At 37.6% G+C, this 22,955-nt stretch overlaps 1 long non-coding RNA gene across 1 annotated transcript; it reads left to right on the top strand.

Moving 5' to 3' along the window:
• The first annotated feature begins 5,307 nt into the window (after nt 1-5,307).
• Nucleotides 5,308-17,139, top strand: LOC129374577 (uncharacterized). Its single transcript, XR_008607521.1, has 3 exons — nt 5,308-5,388; nt 6,252-6,308; nt 17,073-17,139. It is a non-coding gene; the product is annotated as an uncharacterized LOC129374577 (long non-coding RNA).
• The last annotated feature ends 5,816 nt before the right edge of the window (nt 17,140-22,955 follow it).

Below are 22,955 nucleotides of genomic sequence, written 5' to 3' on the forward strand. Positions count from 1 at the left end.
TGCAAAGTTTGAAAGAAAACAATATAATTCAAGTTTATTCACACTCTGCTGGTTGCAGGTTAAAGCTGAATTTCTGAACTACATTTTTGTTTCTTAATGAAGGTAGAGATGCGAATTAGTCCAGAAACAAAGCAAACCTGCAGCATCACACACAATGGAGAGGCTATTTTAGCAGTTTTAGGTTTAAACATTTCTCCTGCTATCATTAGAACCACGTATTCGTTTTGGTTGTATTTACCCAGAATGCTACCTGCTGTAGTCCACTTCCTGCTTTTTGGAGCGGTCTCCAATTCGCTTGGAGACTGCTTCGAACCACATCAGACTCAGAGTTTGATTACAAATTCACACTTTAAAAACGACCCGGACTTTCTGGACAAATGGACTGGAGTTAGATTACAGCCAGCGTTGGGTAGTAACTAGTTATATTTACAATTACATTTATTGGACATGTCACCTTGGGAGCCGACATTTCACTTTTATTTTAGTGAAAATATTTTAAAGTAGAGCTATTCTTTCTTGAACGCAGAGTTGGGTATGTTTGGTGTGAATGTACTCAGATTGACTGTTCAGCTGAACGATAAAAACACTCCACACCAATGGAAAAATAAAAATGACTCACAAAAAAAAAAAAAATTACTTTTTGTTAAACAGAAATTCTGGTTCATTGCTGTTGAACTCCCACATGACTCTTATTTTTGAGAAAATCTCCCACACAACAAAAGTCCTGCTTCCACTACGCTGTGCATTCGTTGAACAAAAGCTCCACTGTGGCGAACGCCGCAACACGGAAACATGATTCCAGTCTGGATTTTCATTCCTCCTGAAAAAGAGCTCAGCAGGCGATTCAAAACAAAAAGAACACAAGTAGGTGTGTTTGCACGCATAAGTGTGTTTGCACGCGTGTGTGTGCGATCACAGCACATACTGGTGTTTTTCTCACACACACACAGATCAGGGCTACAATAGACGTGTGGATCTGATCATTTTTCAGCCCCTAGGAGTCTGTCAGTTGTAGGACTAAATGTTTTGGGAAACCACCATTTGAGAGAATAAAAAGAAGTGTGTTAGTATTATGAATGTTTTCAGTGTAACAGTCAGCTGTAGTGAGTAGCTGGTTCTCCATTAACAATGTGTGCAAAACTTTAATATTCTGCTAAAGTAAAAAAATAAAAATAAAAATTCAATTGCTTCGTCAAATTTGTTCACGAAGAAAGTCATTAAAAGTCATCCTCAAACTATTTCTTCTTCATGGTTTGTGCCAGAATCAGCATCTGGGTGTTGATCATGTGACTTGTCTGATGTGAAAAAAGTGTTTCATGGCATTTCTGCACAACTAGCCTATTTTGATATGGTCAATAAAACCGGCAAACTTTTTTAGCAAAAGAGGAGTTTGCACTTATTTGATTGAAAACATAATATTTAAGCACACTTAATGTCTAGTCTCGAATCTAGAGGACCACATAAAAAGATGTGGCGGGCTGGATTTGGCCCACCGGTCTTGAGTTTGACACCTGTGGTCAAACTGAAGGCCAAGGGTGGCATCTGGAATCAGAGTGGAGTTAATGGTGGCCTGATCAGGGATGAAATAAGAGAGCTTACCGTAGAGTGATTCATACTGAGGTGTGGAGGAAAATATGGCCAGGGTCCCGCGTGGAGAATGATTGATGACGATTCCTTAGACGAGTGTGAGGAAGGTGATGACACAGAGAGCCAGGGGTCTGATGGAGCCGGGTGGAGAAATGAGGAACAGCAGAGAAGGCAGGCAGGTAACTTGCAATAAGCTGCATTTCCATTACAATATATACAAAACATTATAGACATTTTGATAATGTAGAAAAAACACAACTTTGTGATTCCATTAGATAAGAAACTCAATTAAAATCACACGTGAATACGCTAAAAAACTAAATTGCACCATTGTCGTCTTACCACATCCTGTCGTCTTCTTTGATGTTTCTGACAGTAGCAACTAGCAACATCCTGCCGTTGATTATGTGACTCGTATCATGCAAAAAAAAGTGTTTTGATTGCACTTTTGCAGGATGAATCCATGTCAATAAATCAGCTAAACTTTTTATTGAAAATTTAGAGTTTTATTCTAATTGTATCTAATTTTTAGCTAATGAAAGTCATTAGCTTCATTAGCTGTCAGGGGGTTTGTGGCGAGCAGAGGCGCTGAGCGAAATGACCCTGACTCCAGCTGACATGGAGCCCTTCCTCACACTCACAAATGACTTGTAACAATTGTAAAACACACACACTGAGCGCTTTGTGCACACACAGCTGATCTGAAGGCATTTTGTGCGTGATGGGTCGACACACGGTCTCGCTCACAGTCTGCACTCAGCAAAATAAAAATCTCATTATGCTCATGAACCTGAAGGTATGAGAGCAGTCTCTCATCTCTACTCATGGCCCAGAATATTAAAAGGTTTCTGCTTCTCCCCGACTCCCCCACTGACTCCCCCATCCTTTCTCTCTCTGCATACATATGACTGAATCCCTGCATTTCCATTCTTGCTCGCCTTTGGGATCAAACGCACTCACAGTACCCCAGGGGCCCGGGCTGGAAATGAATTGCAATTACAGCCCTCTTTTTCTCACAGTCTTTTCTTATTATTTCATTGGTGTCTTCCCTTTTTTCTTTTCATTCTGCTTCTCGACTCCTGCTGAATCTTTTTGTTTGCTAATATATGTGACTGTGAGCGTGTGTGTTGGGGGGTTTTAGGCGGAGTGGAATGTGTGCTTTAGCTTTTTGCCTCAACAGGGACTGAATATTGACCACAACAGCATGTGGCGTAGTCAAAGGGTTCAGATTCTGTCTGGCTTTAACCTCTCATTTAATGCATCAGGTCTCAGAACTCTTCTTTTGTTTTTTCCTCTTCCTGTTTTATGTTTTGACACACCCAAACTAAATAGCTGTGCTTGCAGGTTGCAGATGTCACTTGCTGGGTGACGGATGTGCACTGAAGTTTGTGCGAATCAATAAACAGAACCTTGGATGGACATGAAAGGAAAAGAGATTCTGACGCGGCGCTATACAAACCTACCAGTGAGTAGTCATCAAATCTTTAGTTTTATTTACAGAAGGCCTCCTGTTGTCTCTAGATTGCTCAACTATTGGTGACAGTGGTTCAGTCAAAGTAAAGTTACACATGCATCAATGGCATTGTGGAGCTGACTTCAGGACATGTGGATAAAACTGAACTTGATCTTAATATCTTTAAGACACAGTCCAGTCACCTGACATGGTGACTGAAATATCTGAGTATCATCTGCATATCGATACACAGTAGACAATTGATGTTATCAATCCATTCATGTCTGTTGTCGTGTGATTCTGATCTGAGATGAAGTTTCAAAAGTAATGTGTTCTGGGTCTCCCACTGGTGCAACTTGTCTGAAAAACCAATAAAAAAGGTCTGAAAATCTGTTGCTCAAATCACCTCAGCTGACCTTTTTGATGCAGCGAAGCAGCAGCTCCACCTTGAACCTCTCCAAAATGGCAGGTTTCTGATGTTAAGATTAGCCTGGCCACCCAAACAACATTCAGTTAAGCTTCCAGAATCTTCTTCCTTAGTTGCAACAATGATACCATACCGCTTTATTTATAAAGCACTTCAAATATAACACAGCAGCTACCAAAGTGCTGTATGAAAACAAAAACAAAGGACAACAATGAAATAATAAGAAAACTATTATCATGACGTGTGTTTTGATGGTGGACCAAAATGCAGAAAGGCAGAGACTTTAGTTCAATGAAAACGTTATAAACTTACCCAAAAAAATCACAGGGAGCCAGAGGAGAACAAAAATCATAAGGTCAAATCCAGCAGAAGACACATGGAGGAAACAGGGAAAATAACGGATTATAACTGGAGGAATAGAACTTGACTTAAAGAAAGAATTAAATTAGAGTAATGACGAATAACTAGAAACAAGAAATAAACTAGAATCACTTATAAAAACTGAACTAAATAGAAACAAGACTGGTCTAATAAAAGAAAGAGAATCAAGAACATAGAATAATCAACACATTTCAAAACAAAACAGGACATAAAACTATAAGAAAATAGAGATCAAAACATAACAGATACATTATGACACTAACATTAAGACAGATGCTCGCTCACTCTGAGTTTTAAAAACAGAAAGACAAGATGATGATGGAGGAGTAAATCAAAATCTTCCCCTCTTTTTCCTTGATCTTCAGCCCCAACCCGTTCTGCTCTCCGTCTCTCAAGCACCAGGCCTGTGATATTTGAACTCCCCACCAAATTACAGCTTTCGCATGTGGAAGAGCTTCAGAAACTCCTTGATCCTGGTGGGTGTAAAACTTTAGGATGAAAACCGAATCCTGCTTCTCCATGTTTGGTTCTGATTCTGGGGATGCAGAGCAGAACCAGAAGACCTGAGAGGTTCTGGAAGGTCCAGCAGATCTTTAATGTTTTGTGGCGGTGAGCCGTTCAGTGATTTATGAACTGACAACAGGATTTTAAAGTCTATTCTCCCAGTGAAGGACTGTAGACCTGGGTTGACCTTCCTGGTTTTAATCAGAACGCCAGCAGCAGCTTCTGGATCAGCTTCAGCTGATGGTGTTGTTGCAGTAATCGATGCGACTCAAGATAAACGCAAGTTTCTCTCTATCTTATTGGAACATTAGTTGTTTAATTATGGAGATTTTCTTCAGTTGATAGAAGGTCGATTTTTAACTGTCCTTATGTGGCTCTGAATGTAAAGCTAAAACTAACATTTTTCCATACTTTTTGACTAAATTGGTCACATGTAATTTATTCCAGTGGTATAGAGGGACAACAGGGACACAAGAGTTAACTTCTAAAATTCTCCACAGACTCTAAGCATCCAGAAAATGTTTGATATGCCTATACTTTCTGTCCATCAGAAGTCGGGAAGCCGCCTTCAGCAACATGCCTCTTCAGATCTAAAGATGAATTAATTAACCAGTGGATGAAGTGGTGGTGTGAGGACTCACGGTTGGGTGGGCATTGAAGGAAGTGTGTGTGCGGCTGTGTGTGTGTGTGTGTGCGGATGGAGTTTGGTGAGCTTATTGATCCTAAATAACGACCGTAAGGCTCTGTGATCTCAGTCAGATCCATCGCCCCCCGATGGCGGCTGCAGCCGTCCCCATGGAAACCAATCGCTGCGGTTACTGCGGGGCAACAATGCGTGTGTCGGTGTGTGTTGGACCGGGACATTTCTGGAGATCTCGGATCGCTCTTCTCTGGTAGCAGAGCGCTAATCGGCTGCTCTCCGGGCTTTGTTTGGTCCCAGACCTCTAAAGACCTGCTTCCTTCGACAATTTGATCAAAATAAATCTCAATGTTGGACAGAAGTTGCATTTCCATTTATCAACAGCTCTGGAAAAAAGTAAGAGACCACTTAAGAGGATCAGTTTCTCTGATTTTATAGGTTTATGTTTGAGTGAAATGAACATTGTTCTGTTATTGTATGACCTACTGACAACATGCCTCTGAAATTCTAAGCAAAAATGTCGTATTTATTTGCAGAAAAAGGGAAACGGAGAAAATAACAAAAAAGATGCAGCGCTTTCAGATCTCAAATGATACAAAGAAAACATATTCACTTAACAATACTGATGTTTCAACTCAGGAAGAGTTCAGAAATCAATATTTTGTGGAATAACCAGGAGGTTTATAATGGGCTCCGTATGATTGAGTAAATTGGAATTACAAAAACTAATAAAGCTGAAAAGCCGCCTCATTCCAGCTCAAAACCTTGAGTCTTTTTTGAAATTCGCGTTTCCAAAACACAAATTTAAGTTTCACAAAACTGCAATGAAAATACTTTTTGCATCACCTGAGTCATGTGGTCAACAACCGGGTGTTACTACTGGCAGAAACGACAAAGAAGACGACAGGAAGTGATCAGAAGATGATGACTTGACATTTTTTTAAATGATTTACCACTTCAACAAACTTATTAATGTGTGATTTTGAATCCTGTTTCTTATTTAATGAAAACAATTGGAAAATTCTGTTTACATTAGAGAAATATTGACAAAGTTTGGTGTACATTTGTCGCTTAGGACCATTATGTTACAGCCATGATGGCTCTCTTTTGGCTACAGGGATTAGAAACACTGAACCACACACACATAGTTTATGTTTAACTAATACAAAGTTGGTTTAAGGACTTTTTAAAACAATGTTTAACTCTGCAAACAGTCGGTCTAAACCGGAGGTTCTTAATCGCTCTCCTTCATGTTTTAGATGTTTGGCTGTTCCAGCGCATCTGAAACCTGATAATCACTCGTTCATTTCAGTCAGGTGAGTGAATGAAGACAGGTAAACACCTGAACATATAACACAGAGAATATCAGGTCTACTGAAGGAAAAGACAAAAAACTATCAGGAAGTGGAAGGAGGATGATCCTGCATGAACAAAGTTAAGCACACATGATTTTAATTGTTTCTCATTTAATGGAAACAACATTTGCTAAATTATGGGTTTGTTTGAAATCAGGAAAATACAGACAAAGATTGGGAGTTAAGTAATTTCTGAAAAGCTCAGTTGCTGCTTCCCCACATCAAAAGAAGCCAGTGGAGGATGTCGGTTATTTGAACGTAACCCCAGTGGGACGAAGCCTCAAAAAACACACAGAACTTTCCAGCAATATTTATTTCTCACAAACTCAGATTGACCCTAAATGAGCTTGTTCCATGTGGCTCTACGTGCGCCGGTGAATGTTTCCCCATGGGCAACATGTAATGCAGAGCAAAAGATAAGTTCCCCTTTACATTTTAATGTGTTCGAAACCAAGTAAATGAACATTAGTCACATAAATTTACTTAAGATTATTACTTATTACTTAAGGTTCCATATTAAATACTGCTTTTGTAATCTTTAACTGAACATTAAAATTATTATTTAACTATATCAGAACATTAAAATGATGAATTAAATATATCAGAGTTTCCCTGACAGCAGCTAAAGCCTGGGAATGCTAAAGCTGTTGTCTTCAAACTCAGGTAAAATGGTAAATGTGTGGATGTTAATGAGAACACACTTAATTCAGGATTTCATTCTACCAACAAACACGGACTGCTTTAAAAGTTCTGTATGAGAAAAAGCCCAAACTGCAGGAAAGACTTGCAGATTTTCTGTGAGACAGCGGAGGGTAGAGGTGAAGACCGCAGAGCATCGTGGACCATCCACGGACAGCCCTGGGCACACAACAAAACTAAACTACGCTTCAGGGTCAAACAGGGAAAGATTTTTAAATCTAATGTAAAAAGTGGAGTGGGTGTTTGCCTGTGGAAAACAAACCGAGAGCCGGTTCCACGGGGAAACAGCCGGATCGCTGAAGGCATCTCCTTCCACTTTCAAAACACCCAGGAAGAACAAATAAGTCTTTCTGGGCAGGGATATGAATGCAGCACTGCACTGCAAAAACACTAAATATGAGCATGTTGTCTTTAGTCTAATATCTGAATACACCTGAAATAAGACAAAACTAACTAAAGAAAACATTTTCAGCAAGAGATAGGAGCTTGTTTTGAGTAAATAATTCCTTAATATTCATTCAACAAATACTACTTCCACTGGCAGATTATTTCTCTTATAACTTCGGAAATTTGCTTTTTTTGAACCTTTATTTATATTTGTTTTAAGAAAAACAGTTTAGCATCAAAGCTTTCACAGTCATGACACAAGTATTAGACAAATTACTTCTCAGTCCAACGCTCCAAAGAATGGCTGAAAACAGCATCACAGAGGAGCTGGAGCTTCTTAAAGAGACAGAGGAAAATTTATTTGGTTAGCAAGTTATTTTTGATGTAGCATAGTCATAATGACTAAAGCTAACATGATTGTGATATAAAAATACATAGTACACAATGCCCTTCTATAAAACTCATCATACAGTTACAAATGTTCAAAAATGTTTGGAACGTATTTCAATGACTGTAATGGCTCATTTAAGTGGATTAAAAGTTATCAAAAACTTTTTTCTACATCCTCTAGAAACATCTAAGGTTTGTCTTCCAACTTCAGTCTTCCCTGCGAGTTTAATGTTGTGCTTCTCTGTTTCACACTAGCCCACTCAAAGTGGAGAAATCACTTTTTGTTTTGATTTATGCATTCTACCTGAAATATGTTTTGCAGTAAAGATGCCACACATTCCCACCCACATGCAGACTGTAACATAACTCTTCAAGAGCTTCCACAAACTTGCTGAATGACGTTCTACTTTCTGCCTGTCTCCGTCTCTCCTTGTGTTCTTTCTCTTTTAAATCTGTTTTTGTCTTTTCCTTTGCTCAAAAGCCAAAGTCACACTGGTGTTTCGCAGAGAGGATGTAGAGTTCAAAGAGAGACTCCAGTTACTGCACACAAATAAACTCACTAAATCTTTTACAGCCTCATATGGACGCGACTAAATGCTTCAATGTGTCCAAACGTGTTTCTGTTAATGTTTTGCTATGACTATACATCAGATTGCAATCCATGCAAGTCTGCTTCTCCACCAGGCTATGCTCTTTGTAGCGGCTTTCATTTGTGCATTAGTGAGCATTAGCGTGCGTGAGCGTGTTTATTCAGGACTTAATGCCTTTGTGAACCGAAATAAGGGCTTTACTGTATGTGCCTGTCGAAATTCCATCGAAAATCAGTGTTTGTGCTTTAAGCCAACCCAATTAGCTTCCTGTAATGTACTTTTAGGCGTTTAGGCTTGTTGGAGTGGAATTTTTTTAAAATATTTTCTTTTTATGAAATGCTTAAAAAATCTGACAAAGTCCAAACGAACTGGCTTGTTTTTCTTGACTTAATGTAAAGCTGAATAACTTCTCTTTTACCATTTAATGTCAGATCATCTCTGACAAAGACAGAAGTAAATTATCATAAAGTATCAGATATCGCTGACGAGAGTCAAATAGAAGAAACTTTAAGACTTTATCACATACAATGCGTTTCATTGATATAAATATTATTTATTTAAACTAAATTAATAAAAACAAACTACATATGTTACATATGTAAAAATAAGAATACAAAAACATTATAATGAATCATTTTAGCTGCAGAGTGCTACTTTCAGGCTAAGAAAGAAAAATCTAATTAATAGATTAAAGTTGCAGTAAACATCATTATATGTTAATATATCAAATATTATCAATATCATCCAACATTCCTCATTTTACCAAGTATGAAACTAATTTTTCATATCAGATATTGTCATTTTCAACTTTATTCTTATGATATTATAACCTTGTCCTGGTAATACGGACTTTCTTCTCATAACATTATGACTTTGTCATATTATGGGAACTTTATCCCTGTACAACTATATTCTTTAAGTATTATGACTTTAGTCTCTTAATTTTATGACTGTTTTGACCGTAACCCACCGCCTCACCCAGAGCTGCGATTCTTCATTCAGTGGAAGAAACTTCTAGAGAAATGCAGCAGAAACACTGAGTTCCTTTAAATCAATTAGAACCATAATAAGTGAAACATTGACCAACATTTTGATGCAAAATGTGATGTTTTAATTTTTTATTTTAGTGTTTTTATGATGGAAAACACTTTGACCTACTTTGATGCTCAAATAAACTTCACTAATTGATCGATTTAGTTTTATTCCCCTCCAGTCTGAGAACGTCCAGTTCCTCCAGAATCGGTTCCTCCAGAATCGGTTCCTCCCATCTGAAGGTCTGGACCCACTTTGTTGGGTCCAGACCGCGACGCGGTGGGCTTTTCATGCCGCCGGGGGCAAACGCTGCAGCAGATCGTGTTGCAGCGGTCCTCCTTCACAAAGCTTGCCTTTGTCTGAAGAGACCCTTATCTGTCCCGCAGCATCAACTTACTCCTCCGGCTCCGAGGCGCTCGCATAAAACTCCGACCGCACACAATCAGCGGGAAATGTGCGCAGATGGCGCACAGACAGTAGAACTGGTGGATCACATCCGCACTGAAATATGTGCTGCTTTGGATTTAAATGTAGAGTACGCTGTGTGTGTGGGTGTGATCTCATGCACACATACGGACCGTATTAATAATCACAGAGGTGTAAATAAGAGCTGCGGCTCTGGAGATCATATCCATAAAATATAGGAAGGCATATGGTCACAGAGCAGATCTATTCAGAGGTTCAGCTGCAAGCACACATTTCCATCCGCCCACGCTGCCGCTGCATCATCCCTCAGCAATTAACATCTCTGCTGATTGCTGTGAAAATGCATCACTATGCAGCTTATATTTCAACTTTAACGTAGTTTGATCAGGGCTGCAGCCTACAAAGCCTGGGGAACAAAAGTTCTCTGAAAGTTTCTTCTTCTCATGCATTTTCATGAGAATGTTTTTGTCAAAGGTGATGTAAATCCAGACAGATCAGATATAAATTTTAGAGCAGGATCTATGTAACAAGTTTCCCATCTTAAAGAGACTAGTTCTATAACTGGAAAATATTTTTAAACTTGTTATAACAAAAAAGATTCTCGTAATGAGGTTAGTGTTATATCGCTTCATAACAAAAATTTCTCATTAATAGACGAAAAGCTTCCCATAATAATGAGAAACTCATTTAACGAGTTTGAATCTCGTTATAACGGGAAGCTTTTCATCTTTTAACATAACGTTTCTGTTTATAACTAGTTTTGTATTAGTTATAACAAGAAACTGGTTATAACAAGAAAACCTAGTTAAAGTAGTTAAAATGAGAGTTTCTCATCATTATGAGACAGGTTTTATGTCTTGTTATAACAAATCTCTCATGTTGTAACCAGAAAACCTTCTTGTTATAACAACATTTAAACTGTTAAAATGACTTTTTCATTATAACACGAGACGTTTTATCTTTTAAAAATGAGAAACTTTCTCATTAAAACAAGAAAACCTCATTATTAGATGTGAAACTCGTTAGAATCAAAAAAATTTCTCATAATAAAGAAACTTTTTTGTTAAAGTAAGAAAAGTTTAACAAGTGCTCTTCAAAATAAGAGCAATATTTTAAAATTATTACTAAAAGGAGGCCTAAATTCTGAAACAAATTTTATTATTTGAAAGGATTTTAAATTTCCATTTTTTTTATGAAAAATTCTGAGATTAATCTGAAACTTTCTGTGTTTTTATGCACAATGTTCAAGTTTTGTAGCTCAGAAATTTCCTTGATTCTTCTAGAAAATTTCTGAGTTTCCTGGCAGAAATTTACTCCCTTATTTTTTTTAAATTTACAATACCCATAATACATAATATATATAGAGAGATTGTGTTTGATCTGAGTTTTATAGACAAAACTGCCAAACCTTGCAGTTTAGCATCTCCACCAAATGTTTTAAAGGAACTCGTCATATCAGCGAATCCTAGCTGAATTTGCAAACAAGCATAAAACCAGTAATACCAGTGGCTTTAGTTGATCCATTATTTTAAAAAACGTCTTGGTTCTGAATCCCTGCAGCATCTGACGACGCGCTGCGCCAGAACCTTGTGCCATTAAACTCTTCCTGCCCACGCAGCGGCTGAGAGGGCCTCAGAAAAACTCAGGAAGAGGCTTAAACTCGGAGTGGGCGGGGAAGTTAACCTCGCATAAAACATTCAACCTGCCACACATGATCCTCAAAGCGAAAGAGAAAAACATCAGCAGCGGCAGCAGCAGATAATCCTCATTCCTGGAAAATGATAATGAGTCTCAACCTGCAGGTTGGGCGGCTCGTTAATGATTTCTCACTGTGGCTCTTATTGCAGATACTCTGCAAATGTTTTCACAGTTCAGCCTCACTGAGTAAAAACAATAGGATCAATACCAAATACAATTGATCTAATTTCTTTACAAACTTCATGGCATCAGGAAGAGTCTGACTGGTGTCGTCAGGCGGACTCCTCTTCCAGCTCCGGTTACAAAAAATACAACCATTCAAAGTTTAATGGAGGTTTTAAGCACAGCTGCATTTACTTCAGTAACCTTCATGAACAAATTTACTTTTAGGAGTAAAATAAGTCATTTTATTTGCGTGAAAGGTTTAGATTTCCTACTAAGTGTTTTAAATAAAAACCCACCAGACGCACAACTGCAGTTTTTAATAGTTTTATCAGTTTTTTATTGAAATAAACTGATTTGGAAACATTTTGTTTTGCCTGATTTTGTTACTTTTTGGTATTTCTACTCTTACTTGAATCCAATTTCTGGGTATTTTACACACCATTGCTTTAATCTGTCAGGCTCCAGCTTGGTTTGGGTGAAGTAGGAACAAATAATTAAATCTGTCCCATAATGCTGGATGAAAGTCCCCATCCAGAGCTGAAATATTTGTATTTTATTTTATTTAAATGCGACTCCAGATTGGAAATGGTCGCCGTCTGACACAAAGGACTGAAGCCAACGGTCCAGTTTATGAGCGCAGTGTGAACAGATTCACATTGTTGGAGCAAATAAGAACAGATTTCTTTGTCTGCGCTGCAATAAGGATGAGATGTTTTAATGGATCTCCACTGGTTTGTAATTAAGTGACTCACAAAACAATGCAGTTAGCTGTGACAGTTAATTTGTCACTAAAATTATTCGATTTGTGCTGAAAGCACAATAGCTTTACAGAAGAACTCGGAAATATGGAAGTGATGAGGAGGAAGAGATGGCTTTAGATTTAAATAAATTAGATTGTTATACTGAATGCAAAATATGCAGAAGCTTAAAGAGTTTAAAGAAAATGGAAAATATTTTACAATTTTATTAAAGCAATTAAAATCATAAAAGCATAAAAATTTGTAAGAAAAAAAAATCACAAAAAAGTAAATTATTGAAAACTAAGATACATTCATTTTTTATACCAAATCTAAAATATGCAAAAGTTTAGTGTTTAAAGAAAGTGGAAAATCTGTTTAAATGTTAAAATAAGTTTAATCTAACCTTAAGAGTGAAAAAACAAAAATTCATGAAAAAAAACATACAGAAGCTTACAGGAAAACTTACATACTTACATGTTGTAGCAAGTTGTTAAGTGGACGACTGACAGAGAAGGAAGATTTTATCTTCTAGTTCTTGGTGTCGCTCCCTTTCTGTTGCTGCCCTGGGCAACTGCCCATGTGACCCACTGTGGGCACAATTTCAAAAACTGTTTAAGAAAACCTTATCTGCTGTGGTTCTCTTTCACATGCACTGAGTCAAACAAACCTGTCTTATTAAGGAAGCTGTTCCTCTCCTCGCCAGCAGGGGCGCTGCACCACAAACCACTGAAGGAAACAGCACACAAACCTCTAAAGAAGAAACTAATTGCAACTTTCTTCTTCACAAAATGTAAACAAAATTAAGGCAGCGTCAGATTCTTGCGATTATAAGATTTATCTGGCATTAAGCTAGCATGCTTGTTTTGGTTGTAAGTACCCATAATGCCTTGCGTTCAGGAAAATCACTTCCTGCTTTTGGGGCGGTCTCCAGTCTGCTTAGCGTTCACATATGCATTCGAACTGCACCAGAGTTCACTTCAAGACCAAGGTTTGTTTGGTCGTGTCAGAGTTTGGTCACATTCCCACTTCCACTTTTTTTACAGCGTGAACTGGATTAAACATGGCTGCTGTGAATGCAGCCTTAGCTTACCCACAAACAGCATCAAGTCAAAATAAACATCTTTATTCTGGTGATGCTTTCAGGGTTAATTTCCAGCTCATAAAACAAATCAGAAAAAATGATTCATCAACAGTGGAGCCAAAAAGTTTCCAAATGAACTGATAAGTAATGAGGTGGTCGGTGTGGACGCCCCGTGTGTCGTTTCTCTGTTTTGTCTTTCTTTGTGAGTGTTCTTCGCTGTGTGTGCATCGCGTCTCTCTGCTGGCTGAGCTTCTGAGAGTCGACGGAGACAGACGGGCTCTTTGACTTCGGCAGCGATGCTATCGCCGCTCGCTGCACAGACTTGGCTTTGTCTTCTTCGCCGCCTCTCCTCCGCTTTGGCTGCGCTCTCTCTCCAGGTTTCCCGTTGCTGGTGGAATCTCTGAACGATGAGAGGCGTAAATCAAGACACAGAAAATCAACAGTTTTCACAAACTCTCCCGGGAAGTCGGAGAACATAGACGATAAGACAAAGCGTCTCTTTTTACCGTGTTTGTGCCGAGTTAGACGTGGGAACTTCTGGAAAAGTCAAATAAACTTTCCAACAGGTCACAGCGGGAAACCCAATAGCAACTTTTGTTCTTCGGTTATTCTGTCACTGCGAACAAACTTGTGGTTTCAGCCATTTGAAGCCACTCTGCTTTGATGAAACTGCAAAAAGCAGCTCTAAATATGGCTAATGTGCATGCAGACCTGGTGGGGGAAAAATAATCTTTAGAAAAACAGCAATGGGAGAGAAACATGAAAAGCAACAAAGGAGAAGAAGAAACAGAGGAAACGTCCAGCGCAGCAGGAAACGGGGAATTCATTCAAGTCATCATTTTTACTAACTCATCTTTCAATTCACACAATATTTTTATTAAAACAAAACAAATCAAACATGATGCTCGCATATACAAAACTTATATAAAAACTAAGTACTTTTAATTTATATAGATCTAGTTGAGCTTTAAATTTTAAACAATGTTACTATGATTTTTTGTTTCTTTTGCCACATTTCAATTACAAATGTGCTCAAAGGTTTGTTGATATTTCATTAAATAAGAAGCACAATGAAAATCTCATGTGAACAAGTAATTAAAAAAGATCGGGCGCCGTCATTGGTGGTAAACTGGAGTTACTGGTAAACCTTTACAGTGGATCGCTAGTACAAAACCAGATTAGCGAATAGCTAAAATACTACATCTGAAAACAATTATAAATTCCTTAATATACTCTAATATACAATCTAAGACAGAAGATAACATTTACCTTACCTCCACTTTTTTTTTACTTCAGCCAAGGAAAATGAATCAAGCGCCTGGATTGGCTGCTTCCCATATGCCAGCCAATAGGGAGTCAAGTAGCATTATGGATAGATATTTCAGTTAAAAATGGCAGATATGCTCCACGAAGAAATTTAATTTCTCATGAGGAGGAACCACAGGGCTCCATTCTCAGATCTCTGCAAACATTTTTAGACGTTAATTAGTCTAATTGAGGTTTAAATTTTTCATAGGTGTTGACAATAAAGCTATTCAACTTTTGGAAGCCATATTTCTGCCTAAAAATAAATTAATTTTAGTAAAAATTTGGGATTTGTTCACCTACAGACAGATTCAAATAGCAGTATCACTCTGTATGCTGATGATTGTTGGGCTTATTTCCATTCACTGCAGCCTCTTGGTGAAAGTGTCCAGCTTCTGTTTGGCCTTACTTTGACTACACCAGGAGATGAATGGATCTAAAATTGCAGAATTTCTATCATCAAGCCTTTTGTTTGGACCTGACATCACCATCAGAACCTCCTGTATTGATCTTTCCTCTCTGGCCTCAGATGAGAAAGCCATTATCACAGATTTAGATGTGAAAATGGATCCTGCTCCAAAACCTGACAGTCATGTAAACAAAGTGGTCGATTCCTGCTTTTTGTCCAGTTGTTAAAATAAAGCCTCGTTAATCTGAAAGCGCCCTTGAGAAAGTGGAAACATGCTTTTAACCTCTCGTCTTGATTACTTTACTTTATGAAATTAGTCCGGCGTATTTTGTCATCCCTGTTTCCTCGCATATCTTCGGGATTGTGAAATGTTTGACGGCGTTTTGATGCCGAGTTCAGAGACTTTCACCCATCCATCATCTGTTTTCTCTGACTCACTGGACCTGTGCTGTCCCTTTAATGGGCCAATTTAAAAGCTGTCACAGATTTCCTGACTTCAGGGTGTGGTACTTGACAAAGTCAAAACAAACTCCATCATCTTTGGTACAAGATCAGGTCTGTTTGACTCCAAGTGACGCTCAGGGGAGCCGTTTAACATTTTATCTCTTAGTTTGAACGTGGATGAACTCTGGATGCTGTTTACTGCCAGGATTAATGTTTTAGAGTCGCTTTCAGGCTGAATTACTGGGTCTTTAATGCTGAACAGACAAGGGAGTTCTTTGTATCCTGAATTATTAGACTGACTCCTCTGAACAGTACACAGAAAAATGTGGATTACATTAAATCAGTTTTTATGTTTTTATTTTTCCTTCAAACTTTATCCAGTCTGTTTCCTACGGAGCCTCCAGGGGACACAGGAATTATCTTTTTCTTTGGCATCCCATTGCAATACTGTACTGATCAGTAATGCGGCATAATTAAATACTGTAAGCCCTTCTTACGGTATTAGGGTTAGGGTTGTACTTTCTGCCTGTTTCCATGTATGTTAATATCTCCTTGTGAAATATCTGACATTTTATATCTTTTTCTTTAGTACAGAAAGGCACCACAAACCTATGATGTAAACAGAAACTTTCCGTAAGTATGAAAGAAATAAAAATATCCTAAAAAATATAGATATATAACTTCAGATATTTCACAAAGACATATTAACATTCATGGAAAAACCTCACATAACCTTGTAATAAAACAGAAAATATGGCGGCTACTGTAAGAAAGGCTTAGAGTATATAAGCATAACTGATCAGTTCAGTATAGCGAGGGAACGTAAGAGAAACAAATTTCCCCATGTCCCTTTCAGGGCTCCGTAGTTTCCTGCAACTGGGTAGATAGAAAAAAAGAAAAGATAAATTGTTACCAAAAAATTCTGCAATTTTAAAATTAAGAACATTTCTGAGTTCAAAATCTCAAAAATTTGTGAGAAAAAAAAATCAAACATTTTATGATTCGCAGAAAAAATCTCAGTTAAAATCTAAAAAAGGCTTGAGAAAATGCTCAGAATTTTTTTAATTTGTCTGAAAATAAACCTGGAGTTAAAAAAGTTTTAAAAAATTGCAGGAAAAAACTGAAATTATGAGATTAATGTGAGAAAATACTTGGAAATCACTGAGTTTGAATGCAAATGAAGAAAATTCAGAAATATTCTCGGAAAAACTCATAAAATTTCAAAAATGTTCACATTTTGAAACTCAGAAATTTCTAGAAAGATTTTTATTTTCCAGATGTTTGAAATTAATCTGAAAACTTCCAGGATTTTTGCTGTAATTTCCTCCTTTCTTTTCCTGCCTGTTTCATGTTTACTAGACATTTTTCCACTGATCCTCCGAGCGTCTGTCGCCTTCCTCGCCGCCTCATCGTCGCCTCATCATCGCCTCATCACACGGATCAGCGGAGATTATCCAGAACGAAGGTGGGAGAAAACAACAGGCTTTTGTTTCTGGACTTCCTGTTTGTTTCTCCGCCACAATGGGCCGAACCCGCCACCGATGATTTCCCCTTTCAGCCAGCAGCTAATTCAGCCATTTATATTTATGTATGCTAAACCCCCGTCACTCTGCCACGGAGACACTGAGGCAATCAGATTTATGTTAATTTTCCAACAGAAAACATTAAGATAGAAAACATGGAAAGTATTCACGGTAGTTTTCGTTTTGTGGAGAAATGGCTCCAAAGTTTTAGTTTCACCTCTGATGGTGGGGGGAATAACTGCAGCTCTGATTCATTTATCAATCAGCTTAATTAATAAATAATGGAGAATGGAGTCGCACTTTATTTGGATTTGGCTTTTCTTGTTTGTTTCTGACAATTTATGGAAGATTGGGATAAAAGAAAAAATTCTGAAATTGATCTAGTATTTTCTAGAAAATCGGATGAAAAGTTGAGACAAAAATTTCCACATTTTCTTAAACTTTATGGAAACTTAATTTCCAGAAGTTTACAAGTGTTCAACTTTGCAAGCCAGAAAATTAGTTAGTTTATAAAGTTCTGACATTTTTTATCTTGCAAAGTTTTTACTTTTGGAACTTGCATACATATCTTTTTTCTAGACAATTTCTGAGATTAATTTAAAATGTTCTGTTTCTGTTTGTTTCTTAATTTCCTAGAAAACTTAGAGATTGAGTTAAAACATTTCTGAGATTTTTTTCAAATTTTTTACTATTTTAGCTTTTTTTGCTTTTTTCTGAGTTAAACCGTTTATTTATATATTTTTTCTTTTAATGCAAATTTTCAACTTTAGGAAGTGAGAAATGACAGCGATGGATGACGAAGCTGCTCCTCTCATCCCACCAGGGGTTAAATTTTAGCTTCAAAACACGATCCGATTGGGCGCCGGGAAAGATTAATGATGCGTTCAAGTTGTGCTAAAAGCAGTTAGCATGTTTAGCATACCAATGCTAACAGGTAGCAGCAGCACAGACTACTTCAAAAATCTTTTTTAAGTGAAAATGTGGCTCATTTTGTAGATGTAAAGTTTCCGTTTGAATTTAAATGTATTTACTTGTAGGAAGAATCCCAACCCTCTTAAATATTGATCCATAAGGATCAATTATAAGCAGTTATCACTGAAACCTGTGTGGGTGTGGAGTCTCTGGACGAACTTTTAGATACGGTAACGAGTGACGCACAGAAAAATAAACGGCTTTGCTGACTAATAATCAAACTTCAGCGGAAACGCAGTACAGCCGGTCAGATTAAACACCTTTAAGCCTGATACTCTTGTTCCTCCTCTCTTCATCAAAGGAAGGCGTGGAGCAGGTGAGGAGTTTGCTCTGATTGTTCTGATTTGTTCTGATTGGCCCAATCAGTTTGTTCTGATTGGGCCGCTGAAGGTGTTGGCTGCGTTCACATTCCTCTGCAGGATGTCGACACCCAAAGGTTCACGTGTCGGAACGTTTCCACCATCAACAGAGTGGAGCTGAAACTGTTTCATAACTTCACATTGACGTGATCCTCCTGCTTGGCATCAAGTCTAAACTGTCGGGTTTTCGGCTCATATTTCTAATCTGAAAATCATTATCCATATCAGATGTAGTTTGGATGGAGTTGATGAGGAATGAGTTTCATTTAAACGTCAAATATTCTTGGAAACCTGAAAACTCTTCAACAGCCAGATTAGACAGAAAAAAGGAAGTGTAAATATCCACAAAATGAGACATTTTTAGATGATATTTTAGATTTTATAGCAAAAACCCTGAGAATTTTCTAAGTTTGAACAGTCAAACTTTCTAGAAAGTAATCTGAAATTTTGAGGTTAATAGTTGTAATTTTCAAGAACAAAACAAGGAAATTTTAAAGTTTGAACTGTCAAAAATTTTCTAGAAAAAGTTTTTAAAAAATTGAGATTAACCAGTAAAATTTTCTAAAAAATTAAGGACATTTCTGGGTCTGAATAGTTAAGAAATTTATTTAGAAAAATCTGACAAATTGAGGTTGATCACTTGTACATTTCTAACTTTCAAAAGTCTAAAATTTACTGAAAAAATAATAGAAATTTTGAAATAATTTCAAACTTTCTAGAAGGACAAGGACATTTCTGGATTTGAAATGACAAGAATGGTCTAAAAAAAAGTTTAAAAATTTTTTCAGGTTAATCACTGAAATTTTCTAGAAATAACAACAAAAATTTCAAAGCTTGAAAATTACAAAAAATTCTAGAAATAATGTTAAATTTTTAAATGTTCTCGAAAAAACAAGAATATTTCTGAGTTTGAAATGTATCCAAAAATTCACCAGAGAATCTTAAGTTAAATTTCTTTTTGTTGTTGTTTTTGTTCTTCATTTAGTGGAAAGAGAATCTAGAAATTTGACTGTACTTCATTATAAATAAAGTTACTCCAGTAAATGTAACTGAGTAAATAAAAGTAAGTAGTTGCTACCCAACTCTGTCTTTAAATGCTTCAAAACATTTACCTGGATGAATCTGCATCATCAGGGTGTGTTTATTAAGAGATTAACTGGGATTATTTCGACAGAAATAGATGAAAATATTAAAGGTAAGTAAAACATGAACCCAGGCTGAGTGAGTTCCTGAATGTAAATGTAACTTTGCATTCAGGAACTGACTGCTCTGAGTCACTCTGCAGGAATCTGGGTGGGATTATCTCCCCGAGTAAAAAATAACCTGATGGCTCATCTTGTTTACGTTCCTGGTGTTTCGGTGGCGTGAGAGGAAATCAAAACTCCCGTGTTGAAACCAGGACTGAGACGTTTCTGTGCAGTTTGGTGCAGCCTTTGCTCATAAACGAAAAGCTGCAACGTCAAAACGGTTTCAGATCGCGCAGAAAAGTTTTGCTCTGATGAAAAGCCGTTTGAATGCAGAATGTATGAAAACATGTTAGAAGATTCAGGCATCCAAAACAGACAGTTTTTGCCCTTAATGGGGGCAAAAACTGGTAAAGGTAGCATGTAGCCATCATGCTAATGTTAGCCTTATAGCTAAAATAGGTATTTTAGCTCCTTTTCAATGTAAGTCCACATGCTACCTACATGCTACTTATTTTAGCTTTTACACTAATGTTTGTGCACTGAATGGAGTCAACATGCTATTGACTACATTTTAGCTAGCTTTGGCATTGCTACTACTTTTCAACATCCGATTCGAGTCCAACCATTATGTACTGAAACCGTCATAGACTACAAATTGAAAACAACTGTTTAAAATCTCCTTTATGATGCTGCTTTTTCTTCTTGTTACTCTTCAGTATCACAAAGACCAATCTGACAATTCAAATAGGAATGTTTTAATCTCTGATACCAATAACTGATGTTTAGTATCGTCCGATACCGATACGATACAAAAAGCCAAGGCTGAAATGACTTTAAACAAATATCTCAATGTGCTTAACTATAAATATATTTGATTATCTGCACCAGTACAACACACTTAAATATATTCTCAAGTTTAGTGAAGCTTTTAAAAATAACACAACTTTAATTTGTTCAGCAAAATAAAATAAATGATGAAAGAAACTGAACTGACAAAACCAAATAGGCTGACAAACCTTCTTTCAAAAGCTTCAGAAAGTGCAATTAGGACTCCATCGCTCAGAGCCGAAAGCCATTTCGGCATAATCTCATGCATGTAAATCTTAATTAATATGTAATTTAAATAAACTTCGAACAATTAACCAAAAACTAAATTATTAATGGCGGTTATAAAACAAGAACAGTTATAAAACAAACTGGCTGAATCAAATTTAATTTCCTTCTCAATGAAAACACTCAGAGGGTTCAAACCGGGCCCAAACGGTTCTGAACAATGTTGAACTACAGATACACAGATAGATCAGGAGCCTGAAAACTTGTCTTGTTGACATGGAAAACCCATTAAAACCTGGCAACGCTGCGTTGACCCTCGCAAAAACCAGGGAGCTAAAACAGAAACATGAAACGGGGAAACATCTTCCTCCTCCTCATCAAAGATCCGGGAGACGACGGACCACCGAGGGAAGACGAACGACTCGAGGCCCGGCCTGTTTTGTTTCCAGCCGGCCTCGCAGGCGTTTCTCCTGATAACAGCCGAACTGCGGCATCATGAAGACGTTTTCATTTTCCGGCTGCCGTCTCATAACGAAGGGCTTTGAAGACAACATGGTTAGAAATGATGGATATATCGCCTGTGGCTTTAATATCTTAAACATTTGGTGCAGCTGGCGTGTTAGATAATGATGAAAAACAAAACAAAAAAAAGAAATGGGAACCCAAGTCAAATTTAAGTCACAAAAACGTCTGATTTGATTTAAACACTAAACACAAGACATGAACTATACGTCATTTCTAACACTCCCAAATCAGGAAGTTAGCTATAGCGCACGCAGGGCATCATGGGTAAATACAACCAAAACAAACATGAAAATCTACCACTACGTTTGAGAAATGAAAAGAAAAAATCCTAAAACCGCTAAATCTGATGCCACTCTAGTTTTACCTTTTGCTAAACGCTAGCCGCCATTTTGAGGACTAGCATAACCGCCGCCAGAAGGATAATGGCGTCAACTGCTAGTGTGGGAAAAAAAACTCTGTTTCACATCAGTTGGAAATAGATTTGTATCTACAAAAATGGCGACCAGTATATTAGTCAACTCAGTATAGAAAAATGTGTGTATGAACTCAAGATAGCTAAAATAATATGGTTAGCCTAAATGTTGCCACTAGCATGCAGGGTATCTCTAAAATGAGTACTTCCTCTGTTTAGTAAGCATAAGTCAATATATCAGCATTGACTTATGCTGATATATTAGCTACACATTGCCTGATTTGTAGCTAATATGTACATTAACATAATGTAGCTAATATGCTTATTTTAGCTTAAGGCTAACTTATAATAAGTAGTAAAACTAGCAAACCCACTGTAAAACCAATGAAAACTTTATCAGACAAACAAAAGTTGGTGTGAAATAAAACTAAAGTACAAAAAAAACCTGTTATTATCCTGCTTGTTCTTTGTCCAGAACATCCCACAGATGTTCAATTGGACCGTGAACAAATGTAGCCTGAGTTGAATCTCACATGAAGCCAAGAATCAGAGCATGCTAATCTAGCAGGCTAGGCCCAGAAGCTTAGCTGGCTGGCTAGCTGGTCGTTTGGCCGTCACAGCTATTATCTTACCGACTCTCTGGCTGAGCAGAGAGCTTTGGTGATGAACTGATTTGCAGGTCTGCAGAGGTGGAAGAGAGATGGCAGCCTGCTGGGTTGGTGTCTCTGCCTGACCGTGTTTTGGCAGGACGTTGTCCTGACTCATTGGCATCAGAGCTGGCTGCGCAGGCTAGCTGCCTGGACGCAGCGGCCAAAAAAACAAGAGTGACTCACTGGCTTAAGGATAATTTGGCCCTAAGCACCGATGGAGAACATGATCCTGTAATCAGTGTGTCCATATTACATCAGGGAGTGAGCTAACATAGAGACAGCAGATCAAACTTGACTCTGCATTAGCTGCTTATGGTGCTACAATACACAGAAACACTGTTATGAACCCTGCTTTACTTTCATACCAGATCCAAACAGACCTAAAGGTTGTTTTTGTCTTGTAGGAGCGAAATGCAAATAAATAAAACTGTAAGGATTTATCTACATCTGCAGATAACGCCAACTCCTTAAGATCTTATTAGCTTTTAGTTCAGGGGTGTCCAGACTTTTTGTTTTCTGTAAGAAAGGAATATATGAATGATTTAAGATACAAAACCTCAA

The sequence above is a fragment of the Poeciliopsis prolifica genome, unplaced genomic scaffold (genome assembly GCF_027474105.1).
Source record: "Poeciliopsis prolifica strain line A6 unplaced genomic scaffold, Auburn_PproV2 SCAFFOLD036, whole genome shotgun sequence".
Taxonomy (NCBI): Eukaryota; Metazoa; Chordata; class Actinopteri; order Cyprinodontiformes; family Poeciliidae; genus Poeciliopsis; species Poeciliopsis prolifica.